Genomic DNA, 17,542 nt, shown 5'->3' on the forward strand with positions numbered 1-17,542 from the left:
AGATAGATAGATAGATAGATAGATAGATAGATAGATAGATAGATAGATAGATAATCTCTACTGTTCTTTTGGTTGTGTATGTTATGATTAAGCCTGCACAATATATTGACAATTTTTCATAATCTTAATTTCAGTGCATGTAATAGCAATGCTGCAAAGAACCACATGAAAGGCTATTATTTTCCAAGTGCCATGCATTCACTCTCTGCACACCAGCAACACATTTGCTGAGTTGGATGGTCTCCTGCTGCCCTTTTATGCCCACACCTGATTTAGAAGATAGAGGCTAAAACAAATCGAGAGTGTTAGGAGCACTGAGGCGGAAGAAGAGAAAGAGAGGAACAAATAAATTGTGGGTTTCTTGCAACCATTATTTCAATATTAACAACAACACCATGGTTTCATACAGCGCTAAAAATGTCTCGGTGACTGTTATTGCTCCGGACGTATGATAACCATTGAGAAAGATTTTTTTGTGATTTTGAAATTCATTTGCAGAAAATGTTTTGTTTTTCACCTGTAAATAGTTGAAGCTTTGGATTCACCTGTTTGATCCCTTCTCTTATCAAGCCCAGACTCAATCAGCAGATCGAATCAGGCTTATTTGCGGACAGCCCTTTTGAAGCAGTCCTCAAAGCCTGATCTATCACCGCTGAGCATGAAGAGGCCTCTGATTGAGATTTAAGCACATCCAGGTAATAATGAGGGGCACTGACCTTTTCAGTGGGATTCTCTGAAGCAAGACCATACAGCTATTGATTTAGACCAAATGAGATGGACAGCAATGGAGCTGTAGCTCAAACCAAAGCAATTTCATTACAGCAGGTTGTCCCATGTTAACTATACTCATCACTCCTGATCCAATTTTACTCTCAGAACAGAGAGCTCAAGTGGGTATTTTATGTGCGCAACTTTCTCTTTTCATGGTGAAAGCTACAACTCCACTGTGTTTTAATTGGAATGACCGCAGCATTGATTATTGATGCCACAGCCAGTGGATACAGGCAGCATTGAGTGGCTGCTGGACAGCAAGCCTAAAGCCACAACGAGTGGTCTCCTAAACTTCCTGCTGTAATGCATCCCTGAATACAGATTAAAAGATTATACGTGGTTAGTATTCAAGAAGTCATTGATGCATAAAGCGCAGGACTTGTAAAAGGTTAGTGTTTAGTATAGAAAGCTAAAGAATGCTGTTCTGTTCTGTGAATATCATTAATCGAAGCTGTAGCTGTGGATGTATCACAACTTAGGAGTTTGTATTACTAGAATAACACAACTTTTTGGTATTCATGTAAGAAATGCAGTGAGTAAAGACAGAAACAATAATTGCAGTATGCAGAGGCTTGTATAAATGTCTCGGCTGACCTTAGGTCTCACCATTTACTGCTTTTTCTTGCACGTCTTCTCCCTTATGCAAACATATTCCACACTGGAGATATGCACACTACCCACAAATACATTTTTAAACATGCATATTACGATCTTTGGATGAAAACCCACCTTCTGGGTTGTCTCTGTGCTCTGAGTGTTCATGGGGCGAGTCTCTAAATGCCAATCTTACAAACAAAAGAAATAGCCTTTAGCAGAGTGGAGTTAAAGAAGCACTGCTACATTAAAGCCATGTCAGAAATTACCTAAGAGTTGCGTCAACAACCATTTGACTCAAAGTTAACAAAACGCCCACTTCACAAAGGTGGAATATTATTATTGCAGCGTGATTTGATCAAATTGCATTACATTGCACCACTGTACATGCTTATCTCGGGACAGTTTAGGATAAAAGTTAACGGATCAAAAGACAGCTTGAGTTACAGAAGTCCTCATCTCAGTGCTGAACACATCAATGTCACGTCAAAATCAGAAGCACTTAATTATTACACAGTGACAGTGAAAGTTGCAGATCTTATCAGAGCACACAGACTAAATAAGCAATTACAATCTCTGAGGATCTAAGATAAATTATAGGTAAATAAATAAAGATGGTATAATAATATATAGATGTATAAATCCAAAAACATTCAGTGACTAACTATTTAGGTAAGGACAAATATATAACATCCGATTAATTATTTTAGTGTGATTGTTGCCATCTAAGATGTTCTGCTGTACTGAATTTTGATATTACTTTGTAATAGTTTGTCTTACAGTATAATCAGGCAAACATTCAGATTTACCTGTTTAACTTCCCTTTCCTTCCAGAGAAAAGAGCAAGACTAGAATTATAATTTGTTTGAGTATTCTTTCATATAATTTCCTCTATTTTGTTTCCGCAGGGCTCTAAATTTTGTTGACTTGATTTCGATACTGTCTAGTATTTCAGAGAAATCCATATGTTACTTATACCACTCGGTAGAGCAGCACACTATCACAACTTTATTGGCATTTATTGGACTGCTTGAATTCAATAACTCACTTTTTTTCTTTTAAATCATTATATTTCAAGGATCATGCATTCATGCATGCTAATGATACATTTGATGAATCTGATGTGCAGGCCTTGATATTCACATCTGGTTTGAATGACAGAAAAGAAAGTGAATAGTGAGGAAATGTGGCTTTTTACAAATTATATCTCAATAATAAACAAGTTGTTCTAAGATCGTTTGGCCCTGACACTTAGCGTCAGGTGGTAATTATTATATTCTTAACCTTCAAACGTGTCATTTATATCAACAAACTGTATTTGTCATGTTATTCTTGGTTTTTAACGTTGCAGTGCTGTTTTTACCAACCAGATAAGTAAACAGTGGCTCTGGAGAGTGCTCTATTTGCATTTTTAATGACCATCATCGATTGTTCTACTTGTTAGGAGGAGAAGGGCGAGGAAAGGAATATTCAGTTTATTGCAATTCACAGCTTCCCCTTGAGGTTTTATTTTATTTATTTATTTAATTCACAACATTGAACTTTTAATTTTTGTTACATTAAAAAAGTACAATAGATTGTTTCATATATATTGGTCATGGCAGAGATTATTATGGAAGACTAGAAACTCAGAAATATTGAGCAGAAAATTCCACAGATGAGAGCATTTAAAGAAGCAGAATATTTATAATCTAAAAATATATATATAAGAAAATGTTTTTTAAACTGTATCGATTGAAAGAAGAAGACACCCCGTTTTGTCTGAGCTCACTCAGCGTGACCTAACATCAAACTGTAAGGAAGCATTTTCCACACATGACAACTCTGTTACCTCTTCATGAAGACGTATCAAAAGACTTATCAATAAATCCATTTCCATCTTCTGCGGCTTAACTGTGATCAGGTCGTAAAGACTACAAGTCCGGGAGAGAAACCCGGACTTGTACATAAAATGTTTTTTTTTTTTTTATTGATGTCAACACGGTCCAGCGTGTTGTTTCCAAGTGTTGGTATGCCCACATGCTCCCAAGTTTTTACCAGCATGTGGGCATACCAACGTGTGGAAACAACACGCTGGACCGTGTTTACACAAATGTAAAAGATGCGTATAAAGCCGAATCCCGCCCCCACCTAGGACTGTCAGAACACATCTCAGTCTTAATGCTAACTGCTTACCTACCCCCGCTGAGACGCTCCAGACTGGTACAAAAGAAAGTTTAAATGTTGGATCCAGGACAGTAGTCCCAGACTGAGAGATTGTTTTGAACAAACAGACTGGCAGGTTTTTCAGAGAAGCTGCTGAAAATGGAGGATCGCTTGATCTGGACCAATACGCATCCTCCGTTCTGGGTTACATTAGTACATGTGTGATTTTTCACAGTGATCATCCTGGTTAGATATTCATGAGTTTAACGGCCTCGGGGTAGAAGCTGTTCCTCAGTCTAGTGGTTCTACACTTAATGCTCCGCAACCTCCTGCCTGAGAGGAGAGAGGCAAAAAGTGTGTGTGCTGGGTGATGGAGGTGAGGTCTGAGCTTCCCAGACCAGCTCGTCTCAGCCGCCTGAGGAAGTAGAGTCTCTCATGATGACAAAGGAGTTGGTCATTGATTTTAGAAGACTCTTCAGTTGCCACTCCTGTGGTCATTAATGGTGAACATGTTGAGGTGGTGCATCAATATAAATATCTAGGAACTGTTCGACCTTTATGAGAATGTTTTATTCATGTTTTATACAGTCTATTTTAACTTTTACCTTCATCTGTTGGTTTGGACTTTTGACATGCAAAAACAGGAACAAACTCTGGGGGATTGTCAGAATGTGAAGCAAAATTGCTGACATAGCCCTGCAGAACATCACTGACATGCACATGGTAAGGTCATTGAGCAAGGCCAGGCTGATTCTGGCAGATCCTGATCATCCACTCCATGGTGAGTTCAGGTTGTTTCCAGCGTGACACAGGTATCTGCTGCCCAGATGTAGGAAGAACAGACAAAATAACTCATTCATCCCTGTAGCGATCAGGCTTCTCAACGAACAGTAATGATTTCTGTACTTTTGTTTTAATGTCTTATGGATGTTTTATGTGCCGACTGACTTTGAAACAAATTACCCCTTGGGGATAATAACGGTGTTTGAACTTGAAAGCTGAGCCTAGTGTTCTTACAAAAAGGAGCTCATGTTGTCTGCTTGTATCTAGGATCTCGTTCTTTCAGCCATGATCTTTACCTCATGCCTTTATAAGTGAGGGATGGAACATAGACAGACCAGCAAACACAGAGCTTTGCCTTTTGACCCAACAATCATTTGTTTCTTCTTCTTCAAAACACCAATTATAGTTCATCAATTTTCAGTCAGGTTTTCTGGACAGTTTCTTTTTTTTTTTTTTGTGCTGAAACGTTTCACCTTCCATCCAGAAGGCTTCATCAGTCAAGGAAACACACAACACAAAACTGATTCTTTCCCCAACAGCTTACTCCAAAGTGGAACAAACCAGTTATGCTGGTGCTAAGATCGTCTCTTTGGCACGCCCCTCTCCTCCGGAGCCGGCCCTCTTCCTCGTCGACAGTCGTGTCAAACTGGTTCAAAACCAACAAAGTCCATGCTCAATTATAGTATTTAAAACAACTGTAATTCAACTCAGCATAAGTTTTCCAGTTTCAAGACACGTTATCCTAAAATATCTAATTGTGACTATTTATAGGCGCTTGTGCATAATTACACAGTTTGTCATGTAAGAATTAAATCACTGTTATAAAATTATAAATTTTTCTCTACATCTAGCTTAACTAATATACAATAAATCTATAGTCTTAAGAATCAGAATGTTTTATTATCATTGTACCGATATACAGCGAGAATAGGTTCGTACAGTCGTCCGAAAGATGGGCGGAGTGCACGTAGCTGCTGCTATGACAGCGCGGCCTCGTCTCCTTTTCAGATTACTGGATAGAAAAGGGGTGGAAGCCACGAGGAGAGGATAGTGGCATATACTTATCAAATTAGAAATGATTTAAATTGGTTTTCTTACTTCTTCGTAAAAAAAATGAACAATTGACAAATTCAGTGTGAAAGCAAGTCCCTCACATTTCCTGCTCAGAAACAACTTTTTCTGCAGCCTTCAAGTTTGTTTGATCTGCAGCTCCATTAGTCATCTCGGAAAAAACTCCAGTAGAAATTTTCTTTCTCTGAGGATTTGGATTAGACTCGAACTGTATGTGACCCTGAGTTGTTGTTAAATAATATCGTCTGATAACCTTTAATATCCTGAGAACTGCTGCGCCATTCAGATGCACAACCTTTTGAAAAGAAGCTCACAGACAGACAGAGCTGTGCTCCGTTATTGTTCGATGAATCTTTCATAAGTAGCCCGATTTCTTAGCATGTGATGTGAATATCCTATTTTCTTCACAACTGTCTGTTTTCATGTCCCAGCGTTGCAGTACGTCTAATATGCCGTAAACACAGACGCAAATTAGTGTAAAAAAAAACAACTTTTCATTTTATTGCAGTTTAATTTTCTGAAAAAGCTAAAGAACAAAAGTAGCTACAATTTTAATGAGTACAATTTGGCTTTAAAAAAATGTTTATTTGTTACAAAACAGCCACGTACATAGTCTAAGCTCACACAAACCTTTCAGACTGATTTCCACAGTGTTAAATGTGGATATTTTTTCCTCATACTGATGGTTAATGGGCCTTTAAATTAACATAAATGAATAAATGAGAGCAAAGTTTGTGACGCGGAAACTTGAGTTTGTTTCCTTACATAAACAACCAAAGTGACTGAAAGTTGGTCAGCAACAGTGGTGTTCATTGAACAGCTGTTTGGGATTGAGAAACCCAACGATTTGCATGTGTTGGTACATATTTACACTCAAACTGGTTGAAGAGCTTTGTTTACATTCAGTGTGAACCCACATTTCAGAATTAAATATCAAAATATCTGTGAAAGTACTGGACATTTATTTTTACATTTGATCTCATAGTTTGCAACGAGCACAGTCTGCAGACTGCAGTTAGTTTAGATTGTATCACCTTCTTGTGAGTAATTGTGATCATTCTAGTCTGGATATGGACGGAGTCGGTGTATTTCTTTAAACCAACTGGATAAGTAACAGGATGTTTAGGGTGAACTGCAGCTCATCGTCAGGAGTTTAAAGTTTCCTGATTCGGTCGTGTTTCATCCATCTAGCTGTTTGATTGTCACCTAGTTACACCGTGTTCCTACAAAACCTGATCTGATGACGGCACCCTTATCTGCAGCTGGCAAATGAAGCTGCAGTTTGTCGTCAGCTTCTTGAAAGTCCCAGAAAGTGCAACTGCTGGTTGAACTTAGGTTTTTCTGCTTTTATCTGTCAGTCAGGTACAACTTCCTGTGTGCGTCAGTAGTTTCCCAATTTCATGGATTAAACAAAAAAAGGAGAAGGAAAACAGACTTTTTCCTTAACGGACTTTCCAACCCATCGATTACTTCTGCCTGTGTGCCTTTCAGCAAGCACATACCCCCCAGCTGCTTCAGTCAGGTGGCTCTGTGATGGGTGTGTGTGTGCACGTGCACACGTGTGAAAGTTGTGCCACAGATGAGACCTCAGAGATATCTTGTTTATTAGAGGGTCAAACGTGGAGTGGAAATAAAACTAAAATAAACAGACTTGAAACAACAAGTTTGGTTGAAGGTTGTTCGTCTTTCATTAAACCTTTATGGTGTTTGCTTTATCAAGTGTTGGAGGGCAATGTGAAGTGCCCTTGAGCAATGCCCTTAACGCCCACAATCTGCTCCCATGGGCCTTGGAGATGGCAGCCCTCTGAAGGGCATCCGGCAAAATTATTTATTCTTCTTTTTTCTGATCCCTTCCTCCGGGGTCGCCACAGCGACCCAACTCGCTCGAAGACTTGGTAATTGTTTTAATGGCAGATGTTTCTGAAGCAACCAGCGAGCTACCACAGCCCTCTGTGTGGAGCAGAGAGCTGCCATCTAGGCTGCCCAAGGAAACAAACAAACAAACAAACAAAAGACAATTACTAAATAACTGTGAGTGTCACCCCTGAAGAAGGCAGCAGCCAAAAGAGAGAGGAAAATAAATGAAACAGAACACCTTCATGTATTTATTTATTTTTCATCTTCCTTTCTGATTTATTTCTTTATTTTTTCTTTCTTTTGGATTTCTTTGTTTCTTTGATTCTTTTTCTTCTTTCTTTCTGATTTCTGATTCCTTTCTTTCTAATTCCAGTTTTCTTTTTTATCTATTTATTTATTTACTTTTCTGTCTTGGCAGCAGAATGTATTTTTAGCTTGAACTTTGCTAAAGAAAACTGCTTATTGTTCTAGCTCCAACTTACTGCAGTTCTGCGTGTTGTACCATGTTTATGAAGCTTCACCTTAAGTTTTCAACCGACCTGAGACTCAAGGTTGTTTACTTGGTCATGACGTTCAGCTAATATCTTTCACAAGCTAATTATTTAATCTTTATTGCTGAAAATATTAATTATGCCAAGAAAAGTCACTTTTCTTACCTGGTATTTTACCTGCCATACACCAACACATCATCAGTGTCTACTTTGACTAATTCTTGTTTTAACAGTTCTACTTGGTTTCATGTGGATTTTTGCTCATTGTTACTATGTTTTTTGTTTGTTTTTTCCTCCTAAATTTAGTTTTCTTACTTAATCTGGAAAGAGTAGGTGGAGCTGTTTATGCAACAAAAAGTTTAAAAAAAGAACAATAAAAAGTACACAGCAGTGGATTTAAGCTGAAAAGTGTCAACAGGGTAAATCTGTCTGTTCTTGAGGTTTTGTCAATAATTTAAAACGCTGAACATCGCGTTGCTGTTTTGTGGCTCTCCATCAAAAGTTAGAATTATAAATTATAGATTTATAAAGAGTGAATCACAGCAATCCATCTTTACTTTCTAATTCAGTTTTATCCTCTTCAGTATATTGTTTATATGTTTGAATAAAACATTAGTTATTTTGGCTTTTTAAGTCGGCTTTTGTTTGGGAATTACCAAGTTTTCATCTTTTTCCCCTTAAAATTATAAACAAATTATTGAGAAGCTGGATTGTTCTTTGACCATTTTTGTAAACAAACTTACATTAAACTTCAAATAAACATTTAAAGTTTATGCACTCAAACATACTGTAGGCGTAGACGACAACAAACTTTTTTGTTTTCATTTTTAATCAATATTTTTTGTCAGAAAATAAACATTTTTTAATTCCCCAACTTGTTGGAGATTTCTGATTGTTGCCATGAAAGATTTAGAAAAATTGCTGTTATTATTATTCCCAAACAGTTAACGAATTGATTAAAAATAACAACCTTGTCAAAATAGGCTATTGATTTTTTTGAGTAAACAACAAAAACAAAACAAAAAAATAATCACTTCTAAAATATTTAAAACTTATGGTGTTGAAATTAACACAAAATTACTTTCTTTTGACAAACATAATTTCTTAGCTAGTCAGAATGTTTGCCAACAAATTATTGCATATCCTTATTTAAAAACAAAACTTAAAAAGAACAATTGTTAGAAATCAAATATGACATTTAATTAATCTGTTTATTCAAAGTTTGCTATTTGTTGAACTTTTCTTCTGAAACAGGACATTAAAAATGGAGAGACGTTAATTTAGTTTTATTTAAAATTTGGCAGTAGAATTGCATAAAAATAAAAATAATTTAAAAAAAGAGAGATGAATGTTATGACCAGTGAACCCAAACCGTAGCAAAAAGAACGACCTAACGGATGATTGGACGTAAAGTTCTGGAAAAATAAATAAAACGTAAAAAACATGTCAATTTGTTTTCAAGGGAAAGGACAGTCTTTATCCAAACTGATTTAATATATTTTTAATGGTTTTAAAGATGTTGTATTCTGGATGCAGTCAGACGAAAAACATTCAAGTAGAAAATCATAAAATAATAAATATGTCGTGATTTACATCATAATAAAACTAACATGAGCCGGTTGAATGTGCAGCGAAGCTCTGAGAATAAACACTGAATATATTTAGATATGAAAGATGCTTTAACTCGGTCTCTGCTGATAATAATGGAGACGCTTACTCATAACACAAGTGTTACGTCCCGGCTCGTTTTGGACGCAACATAAATGACGTGACAAAAGTTTGTGTAAAAAAAAATAATAATGTGACAATTTATTTTTGGCTGAGTTTACAAAATACTAAACACAAACCACAGCAGTAGCTGGCATTCTTCACACAACTTAAATAAAACAAGAACACTTCTGGTGCATGACTCAAGCTACTTAAAACAAAATACAGCAACCCAACTAACAATGGTCAAACCAACAAGTGGCTCCACAATGAGAATGAAATCTCCAACCAGACAAATGTGTCTTTGCTACACGGGCCACAGTCTTTCAGAACCAGTAAGACAAAGCAAGACGCAGTCTGAAAGAACTTGGCCCAACAGTTGACATACTGCACACTAAGCACAGCAGCCCTGATTGAAGGGCGGGACTGGCTTCTATCATCTTCTTCCTCCTTCTGGCCTCTTCATTGGCAGTCGCTGGTGGATGGGTGGTGCTGTCCAAACCTCCTTTGGCCAACCATCTTTGGACAGGTGAGCCTCGAAGGCTTGGTCGAAAGTCCACCAGTAGAGGGAGGCAACGAGCCAGCAGCAACCAGAAAAGAAAACGGCAAAACTACAAAAGAAGAAAGGCAGTACAGGCCTGAGGCCGTAACACGAGGTTAAACTTGAAAGATGAGAAACACGATTTGGTCTTTTTAATGTGACAGGGTGCGTGCACGAGACAGCACTGCTCCTAATCTAAACTAGGGATAAACATGTCTGCTCTGCAGCACTCACACTTCAGATGTACGACTCAAGTATCTCACAGATACCGGTTTCTTCTTTTTTTTAAAAAGGCCCTGAAGCAAAGCAAATAAAATTCAGTATTTTTGTTTAGGGGTTAGGGCAGCACGGTGTGTCAGTGGTTAGAGCAGTCACATCACATCACGAAGGTTGTAGGTTCGCCTCCTGGCCGGGGACCTTTCTGGGTGGAGTTTGCATGTTCTCTCCGTGCAGTTTCCTCCCACATACCAAAAACACACGTTACTGATTGATAACTCTAAATTGTCCCTAGGTGTGAGAGAGGGAGTGAATCGCTGTCTCGTTGGTCTCTATGTGTCCCTGTGATAGACTTAGACGTGTCCTGGGTGTCCCCCGCCTCTCGCACAGTGATTGCAACCTGAAAAGGAGAAGCAGGTGAAATAAAAAAAAGTCTAAATAGACGGAATATTTTTAACAGCATATTTAAACATCCCGGGTGTTTCACAGTAAAATGACCTTGTATGAGTTCAGACAAATCCTGGCGAGCCGAGGCAGAAACGTTTTCCACAACCAGGCACACCCCAGGAGCCAGGGGGTGGCCAGTTGTGGCCTTGCCCACTGTAGACTAATCTTTGGCTACCCGAAGGCCACCTCAATCATTTGAGCAGATTCTACTATTAAGTAATTGAAACAAAAAAAACTGAAAGCATAGTTTCCTGAAATGTTTGGAGAGGCTGGTATAAAAATATAAATACAAATGCTGGTGGACATCTTGGATTTTGACTTGGCAACCCAATTTTTGATATCAACCTATCTTAATAAGAGTTATTTAACCAGACAGATCCATTTTAAATCAAAGTTCTCTTTTGCACGGGAGGCCTGGACCTGAAGACAGTTTAAGATGAATGTATTGAGGCTGCAGGAGAGAACCGGAGTGCCTTTATAAAACTCACGCAAACACCAGGAGAACATCAAACTCCACACAGAAAGACCCCAGGTCCAAACTGGAGATCGACTCCAGGACTTTCTTGCTGTGATGCAACAGTGTTCACCACTCACGTGCTAAGTTATTTATCTCACAAGGTTTACATATATGCATATGTGATGCGGCCATCTTGGATTTTGGATTTATTCTCTCTTTGATCTGCAACAGGGTTTAATAAAATAAAATAAAATAAAAAAATGTTTTCACTTCTGAGCTCCAGCTTTAAAATAATTACCACCACATGTCAAAAAGGATATAAACTGAACTTCAGTAAATGTTTCTAGTCATGAAACAACGTTACTGTCGCAGGATTTGAGGTATTCCACCTTGGTCTGAAGTTTAAACGTGAAACTCTGATTGTAAGAACTTAGAAACATAAAGTCGTGCAAACATATCATTTCCCACGATACTTCTTTTTTGTCTTACCCTTCGGTGTTAAATTGATTTTTGGAGGAAATAACGTATCATGTTTAAGTTTTAAATATTTGTGAATATAAAAAGGAAAAAAAAAAGTGTATTCTGTGAGTGTGTCAAATATACATTTCTTTATTTTGAACAGTTTGTGGAGCTTAAAGCGCCATGAGAGAACATCTCCTTAGGGATCTTATCGTTCCCCTTTATGACCAAAATGTTCAATTTGAAGTTTAGAAGCTTCTGTTTGTCTCAAGTTGTGTCTTTGTCTTTTTGACTTATTTCTTCCCACTCTTCCATAAGTCCAGGTTTTTGAAGTTTTCGTCTTAAACCTCTGACATGAACACACTCCTGTCTGGATGTGGAGCTCTGCAGCTCCTCAGCTGCCTTTGCCCTCTCGGTTACCTTTACAAACAATTCCCTCTTTGCTTGATTTCTGAGTTTTGGCAACCGGCCCCTTGTCGACAGGTTTGTTTCCTTTTTTAATAATGGATTTAATAGTGTTCTGTGGGATTTTCTGTTTCTTTTTTCAGTCCAACTCTAATCTTTTTCTCCTGCAGAACTTTGTCGGAGAGCTCCTTGGTTTCATTGTGCTGCCTGTTCGGTCATGCCCCTCAGTGGCGCTACACAATCTGTGCTGTTTCACCAAAGACGTATAAATCTAAGACGATCGAACGCAGCCACCTCTTTGAAAATAAAATAACACACGTGGTTCACAACAGCTTTTCTTGTACATTTACCATCAATACACACTATTCAGAAAGTAAAGTGTTTGGAGAACAACACCCAGTAACAAGTAGAACCATTTGAAGCACAGCTTCTGTGCACGTGATCTACTATCTGACATTTATACAGAGTCTGATGAAGAACAGTTTGTACGACATCAAATTCAAACGTGTTGGGAAATTGTGACACGTACATAAAAACAGAATGTTTATTTTATACCCACTTATTTTACACCATTTTGCTTCCCCTAACTAACTTTTAATGTGTTGCTGCCATTTTTATTTTTTACCAAGAAACGGTACGTTATCTTAGTTTCAACATTTGGCATATTCACCGTTTAAACATTATCCGGACTCTTTCAGAATTAGAGTCGTACGTTCAGAACCAGAAAATGTGTTGTCATTATCGAGTTTTGAAAAATATTTCCAGTTTCCTTAACTCCATAATTGAAAAATAAATACATGTTTAAAACAAACAAACAAACAAAACAAAAACAACTAGGGCTGAATGATTTTGAAAAATATTCTAATTGCGATTTCAATTTAATATGCAATTATTTTTTGTCGTCGTCTTCTCATGTATTTTTCAACGAACACAAGCAATAAATAAATCTGTTTCAGTTGCAACAAACTCCTGTTTTCAGCTCCGCTGCATTTCTTGTTTCTGTATTTGTTCTGTAGCTCCAGGATATCAACTTGGCTAAAATGTGTGTGCGAGGGCGTCCTGCCCCGCTTATCCATCGTGTTTTCCAAACCAGCAAACTCAGGCCTGGTCACTGTATTAATGGGCATCGTGTCTTTCACTATGAACTCCGTTAATGCTCGAGTTATTTCTACGTTCCGTTTCGACTTCTGTTCATACGGAGTAATACCTTCAGACAGTTCGGTCAGTGATCCTGTCGACTGCTACTTTGCTTACTTCAAGTTGAAGCGCTGGTCGTTGGCGTTCTATCCATGCAACTATCGTAAATGGCTTTGTGGTGTTTTTTAAGTGTTGATAAAGATTTGAGGCGTTACCTCGAGAGGTAGCAACAGCAGCAAGGCAGGTTCTGCACAACAGCGTCTTCTTTTTTTTTTTTTTTTTTTTATAATAGCCAAAATAGTTCCAGACGACAGTCGTGCTCTTTGGTACCAAACTTTCAGATGTGTCGGCTTCTGTCGAGCCCGACGCCATTGTTCAACCGGTTAAAGCGCAGCGTTGACTTCTCCCGCTCTGCTTTGCTCCACTCACCTGCAAGTCACGTGACCAGATCACGTGACCAGTCAAATTGAAGCCTTCGCGATTAGAAAATCTCATTTTATCATATTACGATATTATTGCAAATGCACTTAATTGTTCAGCCCTACAAACAAGCAATACGTTATTTTGTTTTTGTTTGTTTTTGGGACAAAGTCTTGTTTTTCTAACGGCATCATAGGCAGGCAGGTGATCGTACTCTTGTCTGTCTGTCTCAAGGTTCTTCATTGTCATTCGTATCACACGTGGCACATGTGCTGGAACAAAATTGTGTAGTCGAGGCCCCAGTTACACCCAGAAATGGCAAAAATATAAATTATAAAAAAGAAAAAGTTTATTCAAATCTGTTATACACTAACAATAATAATATACCGCACTATAAATAAGGTGTATTAAACAGCTGTTTGTCTTGAGTGTTGTTTTTTTAACAAACCACTTGTCAAGTTTTAATAAAACTCCTAGTGTAATCATCGGATGTACAACTGATCATTATTTAAATCAGCCCAATTCAAAATGGCCTCCACAGCTAATCTTAAAAAAAGGAAGATGAAAGAATTGGTTCCAGTTTGACATACGATGAATTAAAATTTGGTGTGGTAGTAGCTGAGAGTCATGCCCATCAGGCTTTTATTCACCAAAATATGTTCCGAGTCTTTTTTTTTTATGAATTAAAAGAAAATAAGCACTAAACATACCAAACCAGATCTTCTGTCTTAACTTTTTTCTTATTTTTCATTCAAATTTATTTTTTTAAATAATCTTGTTGTGCAGTTTGAAACAAGTAATTTCTCCTCTACCTCATAAAAATGAACAAATAAATAAAGAGTCTTCTGTCGTCTTCTCCAAAGTTTCAGCCTTCCTGAACAAACTTACATCGTTACTGTAAATTCATTTCCACTTTTCTCTCCTCTTTCATTGAGACCCTGGATGCTCTTCTGCAGGACTGATTCTTATTTTATTTTTTTACAGTTTCTTGGTGCTTTTTTTTGTTGCCGAGACCCTTTTCCTCAGATGAATGAGAACATGCAGAGAAGAAGCGAAGGACCTTGAGGGTCTCACCATCAATGTGGTCCCATGACACTGTGGACACAGGTGGCACAAGCTCATTACTTCACCCACTGCTGCTTATCTTTCATGGATAAAAGGAAATAACTGAGCCTGTTAGCACCCCCCCGCTGTGGCATTCAGGCTTTGTGTTGGTTAGGTTTTGTGTGGGAGGTCACAACTAGGAGTCGGCAAGAAAAGAATTGAGAATCTATATTTCTAAAAAAAAAATTAAAAAGGACTTCACTATTTGAGATTTTTCCCGTTAGAGTGGAGCAAAATGTGTGTCCTCATTATAAACAGAGAGCGAAGCTAAATAAATAAGCTTCAGATTCATGCGAAGCGCCAATTAAACAGTTTCTGAGCGAGACTCGTGCAAACTTTCTTAATATAGAAAGTTGGAACAAGCGAGAGAAACACAAGCGCACGGGCAAAAGTGAATGTACAGAAATAAGGCAGAGGAAGTTTGGTAGAGTGGCAGAGATGGGTGTGAAACCTGTAAGATCTAAGTGTTTTTTGAAGCTCTCGCTCCGTGTCACACTTACAGAAACACACTCGATGCAGCCGGGGAGACTTTCAGGGGTCAGATGATCCTCACAGGTTTTACACAACTGCCTGTGCTGGATGCACGGCAATCATCGTAAACAGATCAGCAGCAGTTCCTTTAAATAGTATTTAATCATGTCCTGCCTGTTTGTCTGCCTGTTAGCAAAATATCTTGTGAACCACGGGACAGATCCGGATTCATTACAGATAGTAAACATTGGATGTACATCTTCAGCTGAAGAACGTTTTGAGATAAAACAATTTAAAATGGCCGCCACAGTCAACAGACGTTAGACCACACAACAATTGCTATAACGCATCAGTTATATGGGTACCGTGCTTAAATGTGTTGTGGTAGTAGCTGAGAGTCATTCACAGCACATACTTCAAGCATGACATCCACAAAACTGCCTGAGATCGAACCGATTGTTTACGAGGCTTGACCAAAATGGCTATAACTCCATTATTTCTTAAAATACGACAATCTTTGTCAAAAATTCTGGCTAGAAAGTTCATGGGAGACATGCATTCCTTCAACGAAGCCTAGGTCATTTTATTTATTTTATTTTATGAATAGTCTAGATATTTAACTGGACTATGTTTAAGTGCAGGGTCGTCGGCGTCATCGTCTATTTTAGCTAAATTTATAATCAAACGATAGTAAATAATATTTTTGACAACAATGAATCCTTATATATGTTTCAATGTATGTTGTCTTACAGCCTCCATTTAAACATTTTTGATGCTGAACATATTAAATTGTCAGCAACACTAAATCCAAAGCATACTATCGCTCCTGGGTGAAAAGGTTCTTAAATGCATCTTTCTCCCACTTTTCACCCACTGACGGGTTAGACACGAAAACATTTTTTTTTGTAAACTTGTGAAATATAGATGTGAATCGACTGAGCTCAGCAGAACACAACCGACCTCTCTGTAAAATAAACCAATACAGCGCGGTGTTTGGGTAAAATAGTTTATGCTCAGGCCTCAATAACATCCCCAGAACAAATCAAAGGTAAACGCGCAGCAGCGGTTTGGATTGTGTGCACAGGCTGAGTCTTCACGCGTCGCTGCAGGTTGTTGCCCATCAACACGTACAAATACACACTGGCACCGTTTTCTGTTTCTTCAGTGGCTTCCTCACAGAGCACAAAAAAAAAGATGGCTGCCTCACTATAACCCTACAGTTTGTTGGTTAATTATAATTAATTAAATTAAAATCACAAGTGTCAGGTTGAAATGTGTCTGTGCAGCAGGGAGGACGAAAGAGCCGAGACAAACAGCTGTCTGACCATCACTGGTGACTGTGGTCTTTAGACGCTTTTGACTTCAGTTTGCCCTGAACTGGACGTGGACCTGGTGCGGGGGCCAAAGTGTTAGCCTACCGTTTACAGTTACAGTTATTGAATATCTTAGTAATCAATAAAATAATTATAATGATTACACAATTGAGCTATTGCACATATTTACTGTACTTGTGCTGCCTAAGTGGTTCCTAACTTATTTTACTGAAAGTTCCCAGTATACAGTAATGGCTGCATCTCCTTGTTGCTACCATCAGCACCAAGCACACATTAGCACACATGCTAAATAATTCAGCAATATATTTACTCATCCTAAACCAGGGCTATTCAACTAAATTGCTCAAGGGGGCCACAGAAAGCCAAGAGCTCAGGGGCCAGACATCCCTCAGTTATTGTTATTAAGTATGTTTGTTCTATGGTTTAAAATCTAGTTTTAATTAAAATGAACCCATTGGTGGGCCGAACTGAGTTTTTCCGTGGACCTGATTTGGCCCCCCCGGGTGGCCAGTTGAACAGCACTGTCCTAAACCCTTTCCAGAAGATCCTTCTTTCTGTGATGAAGAGAAGCATTTGCATCCATTCAGCTCTGACTCAAACTGTTACAGCTTCTGTTTTTATTGTTTCATCAGCCTGAAGCCTCGGACACACAGGATCTATAAACTCTGTGTCTAGCTTGTCTGAATGCAACACTGCTATTTTTTTGACAATGAAAAATAATAAAATAAAATAAAATTCAGACTGAAGCTAGGAAATCATAACTGAGATGTTGAATGTACTCATGCTGATAATTAGGTGTGTATTAGTACACATACGTCACAGTTTGGTTGAAGTCAGGATGAGATACAGTTTCAGATTATATTAAGTGAAACAAACATGCATTTAACATATCGGTACATATAGGAGAAGCTTTGGATGTTATGGATAGAGGTAACTTGTTCTTGGTTATGTAAAGCTTCTTTAACTTGTTAGCTAAAATACTGATGAGGAAAATGTGTGCATTAGTTCTGTCCATGGGTCAAATGTGTTGTTATATACAGTGTACAGTTCTTTTAATGTGTTGTTATATACAGTGTACAGTTCTTTTAATGTGTTGTTATATACAGTGTGTGGTTCTGTTAATGTGTTGTTA

The 17,542-nt window shown here is 38.1% G+C and overlaps 1 protein-coding gene across 1 annotated transcript in view; it reads left to right on the forward strand.

Moving 5' to 3' along the window:
* Positions 1-17,542, forward strand: part of asic2 (acid-sensing (proton-gated) ion channel 2) — a 183,439-nt gene that overhangs the window by 6,558 nt on the left and 159,339 nt on the right. The gene's annotated exons all lie outside the window — the stretch shown is intronic.

The sequence above is a fragment of the Nematolebias whitei genome, chromosome 15, assembly GCF_014905685.2.
Source record: "Nematolebias whitei isolate Nwh7 chromosome 15, NemWhi1, whole genome shotgun sequence".
NCBI lineage: Eukaryota > Metazoa > Chordata > Actinopteri > Cyprinodontiformes > Rivulidae > Nematolebias > Nematolebias whitei.